We start from the raw sequence: 18,572 nt of genomic DNA on the forward strand, positions 1-18,572 counted from the left end.
ATTTTAAATAGTTTTATGTTATTGTGATTCGTTGGTGGTTGAGTGATGAGGAAAATTCTACTCTCAGTGTACTTTGTGCTACTGTCTTTTTGGTTATTGAAATTAATAAATGCTTTGGGGGCTAAGCACCTCAACTTACATCAATTTCATGTAAAAGTTGTGTTTTCATGCAGCATATGATGGATAAATTGCTCTAGACCTATGTTTGCTGCTTTACTTGTTTGGAAACAGAAACTACGAGAATGGAAAGATGAGATGAAGTTTTTATTTTCATTTTTTTGAGAGGAAGATTGCATGCAGTTGGGTAGTAAAAGATGGTCTAACGTTTGGTGTCCCAAAGGCCAAGGAACTGATAGCAAGGGCCAGCGAAAACAGCTGATTATCCGAAACGGCCAATCCAAATAGCTCATTATCGTTAGGAGTGAAAGCTCATTAGCTTGAGCCCACCGCCAAAAATAGATGTTCAGGCAACATAGTTTCAAAGATAGCTCTTATTAAGCCCACTCTTTCGGCAACACACAGAAATAATTAAACTTCTAATGCATAGCTTGTAAAAATTAATTTGATTTGGTTGGGGTGCGCCAGGCCTAGACTGTAGTGCAACGCCTAGACGACACGCGAGGGCCCCAATGGCAAGCCACTGTGATGGACCCTCCCCCACAAAAAATAAATTTAATATCAAAGTAGACACATGGCCTACGTATCAGATATTAAACTGATAAGAACAGATACTACACTTGATCTTAGCCAAAAGGCCGAGAAAGGTATGAGTTGTAATGGAGAGCTGTGCCTTCTTTAATAGCATCCTCCGGCTAAGCGGCACCTTAGCTGACCAAGGTGGTACTAATTAAAAAGCACCTTCAGCTGTCCCTCCTCATCCCATGTGCAGATGCTACTTGGGCGGAATTTGGCAAACCTAACAGGCCGTAGAGCAAAATGGACTTATCTTTTTATTTCTCGCCTTAGTTTTTTTTGTCACGAGAAGAAAGCACAATGGCCAAATAGAATGAAGTCAATGTTCCCTTAGAGAAAATACTGAATCAAATATTGTGGCCAAATACAGATTGGTCTTGCTCTTTTCTCAATGAACCAAAATTAAGTCCTCAACATCTCTTTTTTAGAACAAGGGAAAGCCCTTACTGATGAATATATTGATAAAGGAAATAACAAAGTTTATGTACGTTTAGAAAAAAAGGAAAATATGTATCATGCCAGCAATACTAGCCAGCCACTAATTTGGAAGGAATAACTAGCTTTTGTGCCAAATTGATGTCTGAACTCTATCTTGCAAGCTGCTACTGTGTGCAGCACTTGGTTTTAAGGGCGGATGCAGAAAAAAAAAAAGGTCACTGGGGTCGCTCTCATTGTAACTACAGGTCATTAACAATTTACAAAGTATCAGTTATTATGGCCCCTGTAGCCCCTCTTGGCCAATGTTTGTGGGTGGTGAAAGATACTGCATAGTTGATGTAGTCTTAGTCGGCTTGGGCGAAGTAAGAATCTTGCACGAATAACTGACGAAAAGGCACGCCCTACTTAGAACAACCTCCAGTATGAGCTAACACCCTAGCGCTAAGCCCAAGGCAAGTAGCTAAGCTTCAACGTGAGGGAAATCACTCCCTAGCCAACAACTATACCACGCACAACACTAGCTATACGACATCAGACAAAAACGATGTGCTCGTCGAAGCCCTATGCCTGCTATCATATGTGGCACACATGGTTTGAAGATAGTCAATGCGATAAAATGTGCCACTCTTTGAAACTGGATCCCACAGACGGTGCCAACTGTTCGAACAATTTCCAGCTACAGTGCCGAATGGGTTCATTCTAGGCAAAGAGAGTGAGTGGAGGTAGGAGGAATCAACCCATGCCCTTGACCCCTTAGGTCCCTTATACAGGTGAGGGGGAGGTGAAACTTCCTCTCCACCCCTCGATGGGGTACAAATATTACAAAGAGGCCCTTGGGCCTTTACATGGGCTACTTTACTACATAGGCTCCTTTGTAGGTCTGGGCCTTCCCCCAACAGCTGCGTAGATTAGTCTCATAAATTAATAGATTCAACATTTTCAAAACATATAGCTTGCTTGTCATCGGCTCCACAATGAACCCACGGTGGGTCCATCCATGTCATCTGGCTACGTGTCGTAGGGGCTCTGATCCAATACTAGTTAGCCAATGGTGAACCACTCATAGGATCATAGCTGGAGAAGAAGTAGGCAACCGGTGAAGATGGCATCTGTAGTTGCCTCATGAGCTTGTATGAAACCCAAAGTCAGAGTACTGGGAGCTCAGCCACCTTAATGGTGATTAGGTAAGAGCGGTGCCTTTCAACCACGCGTGGATCAAGCAACTCTGGGTGGTCGGCAGCCATAACTTCCCACGATTGTTGCAGTAAAAAAGTATTATCAAATACCAGTACAACTATCCCTAAAATACGGTCCACCAATTACTGCTATTCCTAAAAAACCGATGTAAAAAATTACAAATATCCCTAAAACAGTAGGCCCAAACGTGACAACTATCTCTCTCTGTTTGGTGTGATACCCCGCGGTGAAAAGAAGCATGGTGTTTTATACCATAATCTATCGCCCGTTGGACCTATCGAGTTGGCTACAATAGCGTCCACATCAACCTATGGAATCTACATATGCAATATTAAAAAACAGGTGCATATATTTACAATTTTTGGTTAAAAAATAAAAATATCTCTTCTGCACCGCCCTTCCTACCCCCGATACCATGCACACAGGCTACTTGGGCCGAATTTGGCAAAAGTTAACAGGTCGTACCCAGCTGGACCAGATTGACTTATCTCTTTTGTTGTGGCTTGTTGGTGTTTGTCACCGGAAAAAAGCAGTTTGTGCTACTGTCTTTTTGGTTATTGAAATTAAGAAATGCTTTGGGGGCTAAGCACCTCAACTTACATCGATTTCACCTAAAAGTTGTATTTTCATGCAGCATATGATGGAGAAATTGCTCTAGATGCGGGTAAGTGTTTTACTACTAGACCAATGTTGGCTGCTATATGTGTTTGGAAACAGAAACTACGAGAATGGAAAGATGAGATGAAGATTTTATTTTTATTTTTTTGGGAGGAAGATTACATGCAGTTGGGCAGTAAAAAAATGGTCTAACATTGGAACTGATAGCAAGGGACAGCCCAAACAGCTGATTATCCGAAACGGCCAGCCCAAACAGCTCATTATAGTTCAGAGTAGCAAGCCAAGGAACTGATAGCAAGGGCCAACCCAAACAGCTGATTATCCGAAACGGCCAGCCCAAAAAGCTCATTATCGTTCGGAGTAGCAAGGGTAAGGATCTGGCAAAGGCTTCAAGAGTAGGCCACTGAGATGCCTTCAACTGCACATCGGGGGCGCAGTTCCCCTTCACCTCTTCGCATCTTGAAACAAGAAATTCTTGTTGGTCCACCTTGTGGTAGAACCACCATTGCGTCCAGTCCTTCGGCCATTTATTTTTGTACACGATGGAGGGCGTGGACAATCCAGCGCGATAAGCGAAGTTTAAACACCCGTAATGTGCTTCGCTCTGCACGCTGCGGGCGAATACGGGCTTCAGCTAGTGATGAAGTCGGCGGGCAGCGGCGAAGGCCCTGGCTGACGCTTTCACTCCTTCGGATCGAGCAGCCCAAGCGAATAGACCTAGCCTCACAATGGCATTGGGCGTGAGCTGGTGTAAGTACACTTCAAATAATTTCAATACCTTGGTCACCATATCATCGCAAGGGAAGCTGAGGCCTGCGCGAAAATAGTCAACGAAGACAACAGCTTCGTCATTAGCAGGCTTCGGTGTCTCATGGCTCCCTGGGAGCTTAACCTTCAAAATGTCGTTGATCAGTCCTTCCTTCACAAGGCCGACTAGCACTTCATCATCTACTTTTGACTGCCCAATCCAATATGTCTTCGGGCGGTTCGACGTAGCCTTCGGTGCCATCACGCTGAGTTCAAAAATCTAAGATGGTGAGAACCTCGGAAGCAAGAGAATGCGACGCTTCGTACGAGAGCTATAGCTTGAGCAATGGCACATCCTAAAAAGAAATCACCTTGCAGCTGTATTTATAGTAGTGAAAAGGAGAGCGGTTAAAACAAGACGCGTTGGAAATCGAAACGAAGCCTGAAAAGACGTTTCGGTGTCCAGCGAAGACATTTAATGCCCATTGACGTAACGGTTGTTGAGGGGCAAGATGGTCATACCAAAACCAAAATAAAATATTAATAATAAAATTCATATTGTTACCGCAACCAACAGTTCAGACGGGAATCTACAAAAATGCAACATGCCCCAAGCAAGCCTTCGACGGGCCGAAGGGGACGGCGTTGAGACACATCTTTCAGTTTACAAGCTCGGCCCATCGAAGATGAACCTTACCTGTAGGGGGCTACTATTGGGGATGATCTCTCGCCCCCCTTCGTATGGCAAGTCGAAGTCTACCGGTGGCTGGCAAGTCGAAGTCTACCGGTGGCTAAACACTCATGGTGTTGCAGTGGTGTTTCATGAAATGCAACCAAAGACCATGGTGTACCTTCAGTCAAAGCCCGAAGGTTGGACCATGACCTCCATCTGTGCGAGCGAAGGCCACGACGGACCTTTGGTCGAAGCCCGAAGGCACGTCTGCAGTTCCTGCTGCCCGCGTTGGCGAAGCCTGCGGCAGGCCTTCGGTCGGAAGCCAAAGGTTGACCTCTAAACACGTGTCACACCCAGGAGCCTTCGGCTTCGAGCGAAGGCTTTCCTTATTCGGGACTTTGGTTCCCACAGTTACCTTCTGCAACTATGGATTCCGGCAAGACTGCTTTCCTCTCCCTACCCTCTCCTCTCCCTCTCTCTGTTTGGTGTGATACCCCACGTTGAAAGCAGCGTGGTGTTTTATACCGTAATCTATCACCTATTGAATTAAGCCCACTCTTTCGGTAACACACAGAAATAATTAAACTTCTAATGCATAGCTTGTAAAAATTAATTTGATTTGGTTGAGGTGCGCCAGGCCTAGACTGTAGTGCAATGCCTAGACGACACGCGAGGGCCCCAATGGCAAGCCACTGTGATGGACCCTCCCCACAAAAAATAAATTTAATATCAAAGTAGACACATGGCCTACATATCAGATATTAAACTGATAAGAACAGATACTACACTTGATCTTAGCCAAAAGGCCGAGAAAGGTATGAGTTGTAATGGAGAGCTGTGCCTTCTTTAATAGCATCCTCCGGCTACGCAGCACCTTAGCTGACCGAGGTGGTACTAATTAAACAGCACCTTCAGCTGTCCCTCCTCATCCCATGTGCAGATGCTACGTATCCAGTTAGAGCAAAATGGACTTATCTTTTTATTTCTCGCCTTGCTTTTTTTTGTCACGAGAAGAAAGCACAATGGCCAAATAGAATGAAGTCAATGTTCCCTTAGAGAAAATACTGAATCAAATATTGTGGCCAAATACAGATTGGTCTTTGCTCTTTTCTCAATGAACCAAAATTAAGTGCTCAACATCTCTTTTTTAGAACAAGGGAAATCCCCTACTGATGAATATATTGATAAAGGAAATAACAAAGTTTATGTACGTTTAGAAAAAAAAGGAAAATATTATCACGCCAGCGATACTGGCCAGCCACTAATTTGGAAGGAAACTAGCTTTTGTGCCAAATTCATGTCCGAACTCTATTTTGCAAGCTGCTACTGTGGGCACCACTTGGTTTTAAGTGCAGATGCAGAAAAAAAAAAAGGTCATTGGGGTCGCTCTCATTGTAATTACATGGTCATTAACAATTTACAAAGTGTCAATTATTACTAAGTATTAGCTTAATGCACTAGGATTGGCCTTATTAACTTTAATTTGTTTTGGTTGGGGTGCGCCAGGCCTAGGATGTATTTTAACGCCCCCTAGGTGATACGCAAGGGCCCCAATGTTAAGCCACTACGATGGATCCTCTCAAAAAAAAATCTAATATCAAATTAGGCATATGACCTACGTATTGTATATTAAACTGACTAGTTGAGTAACCGTGCGTTGCAACAGAAATAAAATTTGCACAAGATGACATCAAGCATATGCATAGATATTGCTTACCTCAATGGATCTAAGAAGTGATTCTCTGTGCTGCCACATGGCAGATCTGCTACTCATTTGTAACTGTTTTTATGTCTAGTACCATCGGGGGATGAAGGATGGCTTTGCCCTGCATGTGTGTGCAAATTAGACTGTATAGTTGAATGCTCATGTGTTGTAACGGCAGCCGCTAATTTGCACATGATAACATTGTTGACTCCTTTAAAATCAGCGGCAAGAGGTAAGGGTTGTAAGGGGCAACCCACTTGTTGTCTAGCAAGCATTTTTGAACCGTTGTGGCGACTGTCATCGTGTCTCCTGTACACCGGGTAGGAATCCTTGCCCTGCATGGTAGCCACTTTAAAAGGACGCGAATAATGGTTCTTTCATGACCAACGATCCTTTTTGCATGGGCACTGGGAGTTCAGCACACCACAAGGGCCATGCCTCATGTGCTTGACAACCATCTTGTATAGCTCTAGGTACTTTTGCTTGTATGGGAGCTCGGCAGAGATGATACAATCATATTGCTCCGAACACATGAGCTTGTACTTGCCCTGCATGATCAGCAAGAAGTGAGCATGTGACAATCCCCTCTTCTAGAAATCCACAACATAGACATAGGCCTGGACCTTACCAAGCATGTGCTTCTTAAACAACTATTTGTTTAGTTCCTCAAGCTTCGCCTTGAAAACACGCACGACGGGATCCGGGTGATCCTGGGGTATCTAGCCATGCTTGAGCACACCCATGATCTCTTCCCAGTTAAGGTTGCAGGTCATCGTGATGAATACGTCCGGCTTCCCGTACTTCCGCACCAATGTTATAGCATCTACGCATCGACGCCTCCTATCTTAAGGTCCTCCGATAAATGATGTAGCCAGCGCGGTCCATTTGTCGACCACATCCACTCTACTCTCTCCAGCATTAAAGATGTCCACCAAGCCTTATAGAGGTCCACTCTTATCTCCTTCTGATGATTCCATATGTAGTCTAGCCGTGAACTCTCAATCTTGATGTAAGTGTCGACCGCGAACTGCTGGAAAAGACTTTTGCCGAACAATATCGGGTTGAATATCCCTAGCCTCATTTTGAATTTGTAGCAGTAGTAGTCCCTCACAGAGGCGCACAGCCTACTATATGAACCTGCGTGGAGCGTTGGATGACATATGTTAGTCGAGATATAAATGAATGCAAAGGCAAAACCCATGCTAAAAACATTAATTATACGAGAATATCAACCTGGATCCTCGTTATTGTTACCACAGGCCGCACGAGCCGCCCTAACCGCATCCATGGATACACCAACCTTTGGGATATCGGGATGCCAGCCAATTCGGCCTCTCGGGAAGAAGAGAGGGTATGACAGAGGGTCATAGCATGCATGATACGACCGGATGCCATAGAATGCATGATACGACCGGATGCCATATGTCTCATTGTTGTTCCTATACAGGATAACACTACAGTCGAAGTTTTTCCATTGCTTGTTATCCTTGACCCACACGACTGCCACCTCTGAAGTGAGTGGTACATTATACATCCTTTGGTCGAGCCTATTATCAAGATTTAGTGTCACACGGTAATCCTCAAGGTCTTCGACCTGTCCCATATTCGTGAACTGCTAAGAGTATGGGTTGTCATGAAGTATGCCAACCAACCTCGCGATGACTCCTTGGTCTTGCCGATATTGTTTCTCGTGTCATCATCGATACCGGTGCTCTAGACTTGGGTCGGCATCATAGAAGTACTTCTCTAGATGCTGGGGGTCCAAGCCATTAGTTTCAAATGAATGTATGTTGTGGTACATTTGGCCGTGAGCTCGAAACGTGTAGATACCACTACTTGCCATGTTGGTGGTCTCGCTTTCAAGGCTACAATAAAGAGAAGTGAATGAGAAATGGCCACTGAAGAACCTAATGTTGTCCTAAAAATGCTTGGCGTCCGAATCTGCATTTGACCATAGCCTCATAAGTTCGGGTGGCATATCTGGATTGGGCAGATTGATCTTTCCTTTACAATAGCAAAACCCCTTAGGCTCATACTCGAACTTCTTCACGTCACAGAATTCACAGTTCGGTTGGGGCTTAACCATGTGCGTGCTTCACACCATTTTTTAGTAATTCATCTTTGTTTTGGACATAACATTCTCTTTCCCTTTGCCTCTTACGTTCTTTGGGATCTAGGATTGGTGGCTGCACAACGGATTGTGTGGATCCACCAACTGCGGTAATGTTGAGACCATATAAAGAAAACGCAACATTTATTTAGTTCTTTAGTATCAAAAGGGAACTTTAGACATTATTTGATATAAACATTACAGCTGGTGTTGTTTAGGTCTCTGAATGGAGTGTGATCCCAGATTCATTTTGAAGACGCCATTCTGCGACGAAGATACCAAAGAAAATCTTGTATTGGCAATTGATTCAATGAACCTCAGCTGATAGGTGTATGTTTACAACTATTTCCCTCTGCTTCCATCAAAATCATGGACAGCCCAGACCAATAGTTAGAAGACGTCCATGAGCAGGATGATATGAAAAAAAATGGTAATGATATCTCTTGCTTCTCGATGGTGAGGGTGCCCATGTATGGAACCATTCTTTTTCTGGATAAGATCATAAAAAATTGAAATATTGTGTCTATTCCTTTAGAATTTGAACCATAAGGGCACATAACCAAATTAGACATGAAGCACAAATGAATTGGAGTGCTTATCAAATAATACTCACGCCATATGCTTATCCAATAATACTCACACCATTATTTTGCTGTTTCTGTTCAACACTTTGATCATGTATCAACACTCAAGACTCACTCAAGATTGCGCCACTGCCATCTAAATGATGGAGAACATGAATGTGCATCACCAGCCATGGAGATGGAATGAAGGCACTACTTACTGCTCAGTGCTTACAAACCAAATTGTATCAACAGTACGTGACAAATAAAGATGGTGAATTCTCAAGGAATTCTTGGATAATAGACTCGATTATTGCCATTAGCCTATTGATCTGATTGCGGTGTTTGCATAATCCTGACAGAACCTTTCACCTATATTGGACATTATGCACTACGAAACACTCATATGAAACAATAGCTGTATGTGTAAATCAGATGATGATTGTGGCACACAAAGTTGCAAAGGTAAAGAGATATCTCTAATTTTAACACTTTCCCCTCCTTGTCAAATTATGAAGTCAATCCTCGCGTGGAACACACACAATGGCATGAAATTTCTTTGAACATAACAGAAGTAAAGAGATCAAATTGCAAAGGAGCAGGGAAATACAGAGCACCGATTGAATTAAAAAAAAACATTGAGAGTTTGTACACTGGGAAGTTTATGGAACTAAAGTCAGAAGCAAATAGAGGAAAGGAATCCCTTTGTTTTCCCCAAATACGTGCAGTGCCTAAAGACTGGGGTTTTGACTCACCCAGCACCTCTACTTAAAAGCATGAAAATACAAGACAAGGTTCTCCTAAACAACTTCTGCCGGATTTGAGGCATAGAGGCATCAAAAAATCGAATTCTCATGGCACACTGCATGCAGGACACCCCTACCTTTGGTGGGCTCGCATCAACTAATTAAGGCTATTAGCTAAAAGATTAACCAATGCGAACGTTATGTTATTTGAAATATTTATTTCTGCTCACTTCTACTTGAAACCATTTGAATTCAGAAATAAGCAGATAACTAATGTAGATTGCATTTTCATTATACTGGTGGTTTTGTATCCCAACATCATACTTAATTTAACTCCCTACAACTGATTGAATGAATGGATAAAAGCACCCAATTGACAATGAACTATATATTTCTGCCTTCCAAACTTTTTGCGATAATATTTAGAAACAATTCAAAATTATAGAGCTCAGATGATAGGTTTCATGCCCCCTGCCTCTATTGTTTTCAAGTTCAGTAGCTGCCAACCAAGGGACGGTTAAGTATGCGTTTGCTTAGAATTCAAATAATAGCTTCATTTTCTCCCATTCTGAGGTTGAGCAGAAATTTGTTTAGGAGAAAAATCTTTACTAATACTCCCTGTATACTAAATCATTTAACGGTACTGATGAAATTTTTAGTGACCAATGCACATGTTGGTGCCCAGACTAACTTGATTTTCTAGCTAGCTTGCTGTTTTTTTCTTCTTCTTTTTTTGCAGGCATGTCAAATATGATTGACCAAACCAATTACTTATTAATGGGTTTATATGCAATGCTTTGTTGGGTCAAGAATTAAGAGCAGAGTAACTACTAATACCTCTGAAGCTGGGATTCCATGCTAGAGTTGAAATATTAAGCCAAACACCGTAGGCTCAAAAGCTTGACCACCGCTGGAGTCAAGATCCACTGAAATTGGAAGGTTGACAAATGGGCCTAAATCGAGTTTTGAGATCAAGGGGAAGAAATAAAACATTAGTTTAAACCATAGATAATACTGACTTTGGTCCCCGTAATACAAAATTTTTGGTCAATATCGAGATTTAATAGCAAATTGACCAGTAGTTTTCAATCTAGCCCTGCTCGTTTCAACAGACAGGGGATATACATGAGTATCAATGGAAGTTAGACAACACGATTATATGGGAAAAATTGCCTACTGACTGAATTTGTACGCAAGACAAAACATAAATAAAAGGTGTGGGAACAGATTCGTCACCTTGGGATGTGAAGAAAACTTGCCGCCGGAAGAAGATAGAGGTATGGGACGGCATGGGGGGCGCAATGGCGGTGTCTCCTTCGGAGGTGGTTATCGGCAAAGGAGGCACCCAAGACGTAGCCGGCGTGCGTGGAGCGTGACCGTCAACACCGTGTGTAAATAAAAGGTGAAGCTACTTTATAAAAGGAAGCACAATTAAAATCACAGATACGTCAGCAATATAAGTTTGTAAAAACAGCATTTATGAAAGGAGCAATATGGTGATGACTTGATCAGTATCATGTGTCCTTTAGCATGTGTTTTATTTGTGATTTTAAATTAGGGTTTGGGGTATGGGCATTCTTGTTCACACCTAACAAAAACTTTGAGCCAGCCAAACAACATTTATTTCATGAATCCTTCGAAAGGCATTCAAAACCAGTAGCTAAAAAATATATCCTTATAGAAGCTAAATTAATAAGATTCAAAACCAGTAGCTAAAAATGAATGTTTCCCTGGAAAGGCAACGCATTCAAAACAAACGTGATAAATTGATCTGCACATCATCTTAATTGTGCGTGGTAATCTGACTAAGCATTATATATATATATATATATATTGATATCCAATACCTTCATTGAGCAGAAATCAGAGGCAAGAAGGCCTCCACGTCAGGCCAGCAGTGGAGGGATCCTTCTAGAGACTGGCGTTTGGCATCCACGGCAGAGCAATCCTTCTAGCACACTGGCGATCAACGTCGACAGAACCCCGGCGGTGGAGTGCCCCTTCATGTTCAGAGTCCGCGGTGATCAAGGGTCCATCTAGCAAATCGTGCTTGGTGTCCCCAGCGGCGGAGGGATCCTTCGTGGTCGGCGTCCGCAGCAATTGAGGGTCCTTCCAGATACTTGCGTTCGGTGTCCCTAGTGGCGGAGACAGATGAAATGTGATTTGGGGGATTGGGACGTAATCAGGGGTGGGCCATAGGTGGGATCTGGGGATGGCAGGACGTCCTGTCTTTTCTTGAAACGTTCACTACGTATTTGTTAAATAGTAGAGATAAGAACACAGATACTGCACTTGATCTTAGCCAAAAGGCTGAAAAAAGGTATGAATTGGAATGTGTGATGGTGCTCCATGTGGTACTAATTAATTAAATAGCTCCATTTGTTACGTAGGCATTCTAATTATTTAGGCGAAGTTATCACCAAGCCTAACAGGTCGTAGTGAGTTATAGGGGAGGCCCATCTGGTTTGGTTCCCATATCATTCCTTTTGGTTATCTTTTGATAGCTAAGATTTCTCACGATGATGCCATGATACGTTCAATCCCTAAAACGGCCATATGTTTTGACTAGTTTGGACATGCATAACCTATGTAGTATCTATACATCGATCAATTAGAGATGGCATACAATTGTGGCCCATGATAAATATAAATATGTGTATACATATACGACCTCACATGTTGCCGGTACATTTGTGTTCCAGAAGCTTCCAGTCAAACTCTAGGCTCATCACGCGTGGCCATCGGCGCTTGTGGCCAGTAGATATCTCAACAGCTGACGCTATGGTCTGGCTTAACGTGCCTTGCATGAGTGACGTTATGCTCACCGTTTTACAATTACGGCAGCAAAAATTGCCATGCACAGAAACCTACTTTCTTGTTCACTCCATATATACATAGCTGAGATGATCGCGGATATGCAGACCATGAGCTCCCATTGCCCACCATACCTTTTCCTATGGTGGAGATCCACTGTGGTGAGCCAACAAATGTCAAGAGTGTCCAGACCTACCGGTTGTTCGTTCATCTGGAGGTAATACATGACCTTGCATTCCTCACTGACAATCCTCGTGACTACAGGCGCAACAACAGTAGGTGGGAGCAAATCCTCGAGTGGGAGTATGGCAAGCATGATGGTGGCATCCAAGCTGACTAAAACCCTGCAACTAACACCAATATGGGGGGGGGGGGGGGACAAAGACAGAGAAGATAACCGCGACAAAGACCACGGTGGGAGGGTCACGCACTGGCACCGCAGCCTCTCCCTCTGGACTCGCCTCTCGCACCCATGCCGTGATGACCGTGACTATCCGCATGGCCGTGACGAGACACACCGCTACGGCCGTCGGCATGTGGCAGGCCTAACGTCCACCTCTCCATTGCGTAGCACTTTCTTCACGCGCAGGCAGGGCATCATGAAGAACCAATGGTGCCACAAGGTCTCTTTTGCCTCACCGGTGGCCACATCAACCAGGCAAGACATACCTAGCTGACATTCTGCCGTCGTTGATCATGAGTGACCCCGGCAGGGTCCATGAACCTAATCTCACCAGGGATTTTGACCTGATACTCATAGAATCTGCCTGCCTATAATGATATGTCTGCATGTCGGTGTGAGCAAACACCCACGGTGCATAGCCCACTCTGTCATCACCGGTGTATTCTCCTGCGTCGGTCGGAATGCATCGGGGCGAGGACCTTCACATGGCAGCCACAGAAGAGGACGCTACTGAACCAAGGCAAGATGCTATGCAAGTGTCACCGCCCACGGAGATGAATCTCAAACTGAGGTGCCTGATGTTCATGGAGAGATACCTATTGTTCAAGCTTACATCTATAGAGTTACACTGCCTCTTCTGGCACCGTTAATTCAACATACACCTGCCATAAACATATGTTCAAGCTCGAAAACATAACCGAACACTCCCAGCACCTCCAAGACTACAAAAAGAAGTGACATACTAGCAAGAAAAGCGACACCTGGGAAAGACCATTTGCAATTAGCGCAAGATGTCCTAGCCAAAAGCTCGGTTCCTTGTCACCTTTAGAAAAAGCTGATGATGAACTCCTATCCTCTTATATGCAATGCTTCAAGCAACACCTGACCAAGGAAGCCATTGAGGTGATCCAAACTTTGGTGGACAAGGGCATAAGGCAACCGAAGAAGGGCTGTCGCATCATCATGCCTGCTCTAGTCATCGCAGAAGAAGCATCGACAGCTTGATGTGCGTAGCTATACAAGCTCCTCGTCACCACCACCATGCCATGATCTATCTTCTACATACCTTTATTGTTCTAAAGGAATTGTTCATATCTCCTATTGTAGTGTATATATGTTGGTGCAGTGGTCATTATCAGTGGTGCGTCTTCTTGCGACCTTATCCCCATCGTCGTGTAAGCTCAAAACTCTGAGGCGTCAGAGTGAAAAAGCTAGGGTATTGGCCACGTTGTAGGTTGGTGCCTTCATGCTGCCATCCCACCAACTTGTACCTTAAGTCCACCCAGAACAGAAGTAACCTAGTCGTCTTCCTCATCACTTATGTCACAACGTAATTGCAACATCATATGTTGGCATGTTTGAGGGCTAAACGCGGCTGCAAAGAGATCGAGCGTATGAAATCTAGTATCCTCCCATAGAGCCACAATCATTTGTTTCCAGGAAACAAAAATACACGATTGGAATAGGCAGTTACTGCTGCAGGCCCTAGAGCCTAACTTTGTTAGCAACTATGTGGAGCTTCCGGTGAACGGTGCCAGTGGCGGCATCCTAATCGCCTGCATGCTGTTGATGAGACCCATGCCGTTTTGGCGATGACATTGATACATCTTACAGGTACAAGAGGTCCACGAGACGCCGTTTCGGCGGTGGTGCTCACACGCCTTACAGCTATAGGTGATCTACGAGACCCAGATCATTTCTGCAGTGACACTGATGTGTCTACAAGTGGTCCATGAAACCAATGTGCGAAGTATGTATTCATGAAAATGCACAAAAAATAAACACTTCGGCACATAAATGTGATGTATGAAGGATATTTTTCGCCATATAAAAAATAAAACACATATGAATGATGGATGCTTTGATGCACTGAAGAATTAAAACTCTCAAGCGAAGGGTAAAGACCCTATACGAAGGGCCAAAACCTACAAGTGAGGAATGAAGTTCCTCGAGTGAAGTGTTAGTACATGTATTCGGAAGAGTAAATGCTTTAGCACGTGTGTAATATGAGCACATGTGATGCGAGTATGTGAAGAGTAGATACTTCGGCATGTAATATTGAGCAATATCATGCGAAGGGTAAGTACCTGCATGGGAGGGAGAAATAGCCTCTCAAGCGGAAAATGAAAACCCACATATACTTGCGAAGGATAAAAACAAGTACTTCGACTCATTTATGCTATGCAAAGGCAGAAGGTGGATACTTCGGCATTCATGCAAAAATACGTGTTTCGGTGCAAATGTAACGCGTACGCGTGAAAAATAAGCGCTTCAACATAAAAGTGATGTGTAGATGCGATGCATGCATGTGGAGATAAATACATCGGTAAAGAGCTCTCATTGCTTATTCATTCACATGAAGGGTATATCCTGCAATTTGAGAAACAATTACCCTCATGAGAAGGGTAAAGAGGCTCGCGTCGCGCACAGAAGTCTAGGCCTCCATCTGAAGTCTTGTCGGATGAGCCTTGCCAGTCGAAGGCCTACTCCGCTAGCTAATGACCGACTAGGCCTCGCCAGCTATGAGCATGATCCGAAGTCTTGTCGGATGGCCTCGCCAGCCAAAGGACTACTCCGCTAGCTGAAGACCAACTAGGCCTCTCCAGCCACGAGTTTGATCCAAAGGCCTGCCCGAAGCCCGTTTGATGCACAGCACACGTGATAGTTGTGAAGCCCGCTGTTTCGAAGGCCTGTGCCCAGCTCACAGAGGCCTGATCCGAAGGATTGGTGCAGTTGAATGGGCATAGTTGTCCGAAGTCCGTGTAGTTTGAATGCCCAGTCGTAAGGACAACGCCCACTGATTTGAAGGCCCACCGGGTCGAAGGCCTACGACCACTAGCTCAAAGGCCCAATGGGCTCAAGGCCTGGTACGAAGGCTAATGCCTAATGGTCTGAAGGGCTGGTTGTCTGAAGGCCCCACGTGCGGATGGTCCACGAGAGTAGAGCGAAACCTAGCAGATCCAAAGGCTCAAAGCTTGGTCTGAAGGCCTTCTCACTCTTTGAAACTGGATCCTATAGACGGTGCCAACTGTTCGAACAATTTCCAGCTACAGTGCCGAAGGGGTTCATTCTAAGAAAAGAGAGAGTGGAGTGGGAGGAACCAACCCATACCCTTGACCCCTTAGGTCCCTTATACAGGTGAGGGGGGAGGTGAAACTTCATCTCCACCCCTTGGTGGGGTACAAATATTACAAAGAGGGCCCTGGGCCTTTACATGGGCTGCTTTGCTACATGGGCTCCTCTGTAGGCCTGGACCTTCCCCGAACAGCTGCGTAGATTAGCCTCATTAGACTCATAAATTAATAGATTCAACATTTTCATAACATATATCTTGCCTGTCATCGGCACCACAATAAACCCATGGTGGATCCGTCCATGTCATCTGGCTACATGTCGTAGGGGCTCTGATCCAATACTGGTCAGCCAATGGTGAACCACTCATAGGATCATAGCTGGAGAAGAACTAGGCAACTGGTGAAGATGGCATCTGTAGTTGCCTTCGTGCATGGCTTGCACAAACCCCTGTAGGTCACGACAAGCATAACGGAAGCCCAACAGTACTAGGGGACCTCTCCCTATCTAACGTCAGCTATCTCCCGGGTGTGAGGGATCAAGATCTTTGAGATAGAGTTGTTGTGGGTGGCGGAGAACATGATCCACTCAAACAACCACAACTAGTAGGACTCCAAGTGCCTAAAAACTGCATTGTTGTCCGCCTTAGGGTGGATGTAATCCACCTGTCAAATAGCAAATAAAAAAATATTAAGTACGTAGAGGCAGAACATGTAGCACGTGAAGAAAGAGATGACATGTAACATACCACGAACTGGATTAGAAACCTCATGGTAGGTCCATACATCTCAGACCCGGGTAACATCCTGTATGGAGGGGCACTAGCCCTCTGGTCAACTGCACCAAACTATGCCAGGATGTCACTAGGCTAGGAGGAACTCACGCCCCACGGTTCCACCACTTGGCCCGCGCAGGGTAGGCCAAGTATGAGTGTGACGTCTTCAAGTGTAAGGGCCATCATTCCGCACGGGAGATAAAATATGTGTCTCTGACCTCCACCAGTCCACCAGCACAGCGAGAAGGGCGTGGAAGAAATTGAACTACTGTGCAAACTCTACTCATCCATTTGCCATGTCCGCCTCATCAAGCCTATAGGACGAGAGAAGGCCTGACTCGTGCAACCTGTAATCAAAATATAATGTACATCAAGGTACCTAACATACACCATAAATATGTGAAGTGAAAGAATTACAAACCTGGGCATCCAACGCTCATCCAACCTCATGAGCTCGTATGGAACCCGAAGTCAGAGTACCAGGAGCTCAGCAACCTTAATGGTGATTAGGTAAGAGCGGTGCCTTTCAACCACGCGTGGATCAAGCAACTCTGGGTGGTTGGAAGCCATACCTACCCACGATTGTTGCAGTAAAAAGTATTATCAAATACCAGTAAAACTATCCCTAAAACACTAGGTCCAACAATTACTGCTATTCCTAAAAAACTGACATAAAAAATTACAACTATCCCTAAAACAGTAGGCCCAAACGTGACAACTATCCTAACAAAACCTATGTCAAAAAACTCAACTATCTTAAAAAACCAACATAAAAAGTACAACTATCCCTAAAATACTAGGTCCAACAATTACAACTAACCCTAAAAAACCTACGTCAAAAAGTACAACAATCCCTAAACCACTAGGTCCAACAGTTACAACTATTCATAAAAATCATACTTCAGAAAAGCACAATTATCCCTAAAATAATATTCGGTCCAATCGTTACAACTATCCTAAAAGACCTATGTTGTAGAAAAGTATAACTATCTCTAAAAAATCTACGTAAAAAAGTACAAGCATCCTTAAAACATTGGGTCCAACCGTTACAACTATCCTAAAAATCTACATAGAAAAGTACAAGTACCCCTAAAACACTAATCTTACCGTACATGTATATTGTTATAAAAGTCTAGACAAAAAAATCATAGGTCTAATATCATTAAATCCTATATTTTATACCTAACCTATATCTAAAACTAGAGACGATGGCTAACTAACTGGTTTGTAAAAAAAATACTAGGATAGAAAAGTTACTATTGGGGATGATCTCTCACCCCCCTTCGTATGGCAAGTCGAAGTCTTTCGATGGCTAAACACTCATGGGTGTTGAAGTGATGTTTCAGGAAATGCTGGTGAAGACCATGGCGTACCTTCGGTCGAAGCCCGAAGGTTGGCCCATGACCTCCATCCGTGCGGGCGAAGGCCACGATGGACCTTCGGTCGAAGCTCGAAGGCATATTTGCGGTTCCTCTCGCCCGCGTCGATGAAGGCTGCAGCAGGCCTTCGATCGAAAGCCAAAGGTTGATCGGCGATTCCGCTGACCGAATGGTGCGAAGGTACTAGCCAAAGGTCGACTCATGGCAGCAAAGGACAGGAGTGAAGGTCATGGCGAACCTTCGGTTGGAAGCTGGAGAGGAGCCCTCAGTACAGCCATGAGATTGGCCGAAGACCAGAAATGAATGTCGAGGCCCACTTAACTGCACAGAGCAGAGTTGTAGTTATGTAAATGTACTTGACTGTACCATAATGCCCTGAATATGCCGAGAATGTGGTAGTTGAGGGGGTGAAACTATAAATCCTAGCATCGAGTGGTTGATTATGGGCTATAAATAGGGCCATACTGTACCCGCGATGAGAGAGGAATCAAGATTATTTACCTCTGAACACGTGTCACACCCAGGAGCCTTCGGCTTTCCCTTAGAGCGATGACTTTCCTTGTTCGAGACTTCGGTTCCAACAGTTGGCACCGACCGTGGGGATCAAACAGAGCAAAGCCATGCCACCCAAATAGAAGA

The 18,572-nt window shown here is 44.3% G+C and overlaps 2 non-coding genes across 2 annotated transcripts; both read right to left on the reverse strand.

Moving 5' to 3' along the window:
* Positions 1–571: 571 nt before the first annotated feature.
* LOC133925702 (U2 spliceosomal RNA) lies at positions 572–768 on the reverse strand. Its single transcript, XR_009910973.1, has one exon. It is a non-coding gene; the product is annotated as a U2 spliceosomal RNA (small nuclear RNA).
* Positions 769–4,989: 4,221 nt separating this feature from the next.
* Positions 4,990–5,185, reverse strand: LOC133925707 (U2 spliceosomal RNA). The gene has a single exon (XR_009910978.1). It is a non-coding gene; the product is annotated as a U2 spliceosomal RNA (small nuclear RNA).
* Positions 5,186–18,572: the final 13,387 nt, after the last annotated feature.

Source organism: Phragmites australis, chromosome 7 (assembly GCF_958298935.1).
Source record: "Phragmites australis chromosome 7, lpPhrAust1.1, whole genome shotgun sequence".
Lineage (NCBI taxonomy): Eukaryota > Viridiplantae > Streptophyta > Magnoliopsida > Poales > Poaceae > Phragmites > Phragmites australis.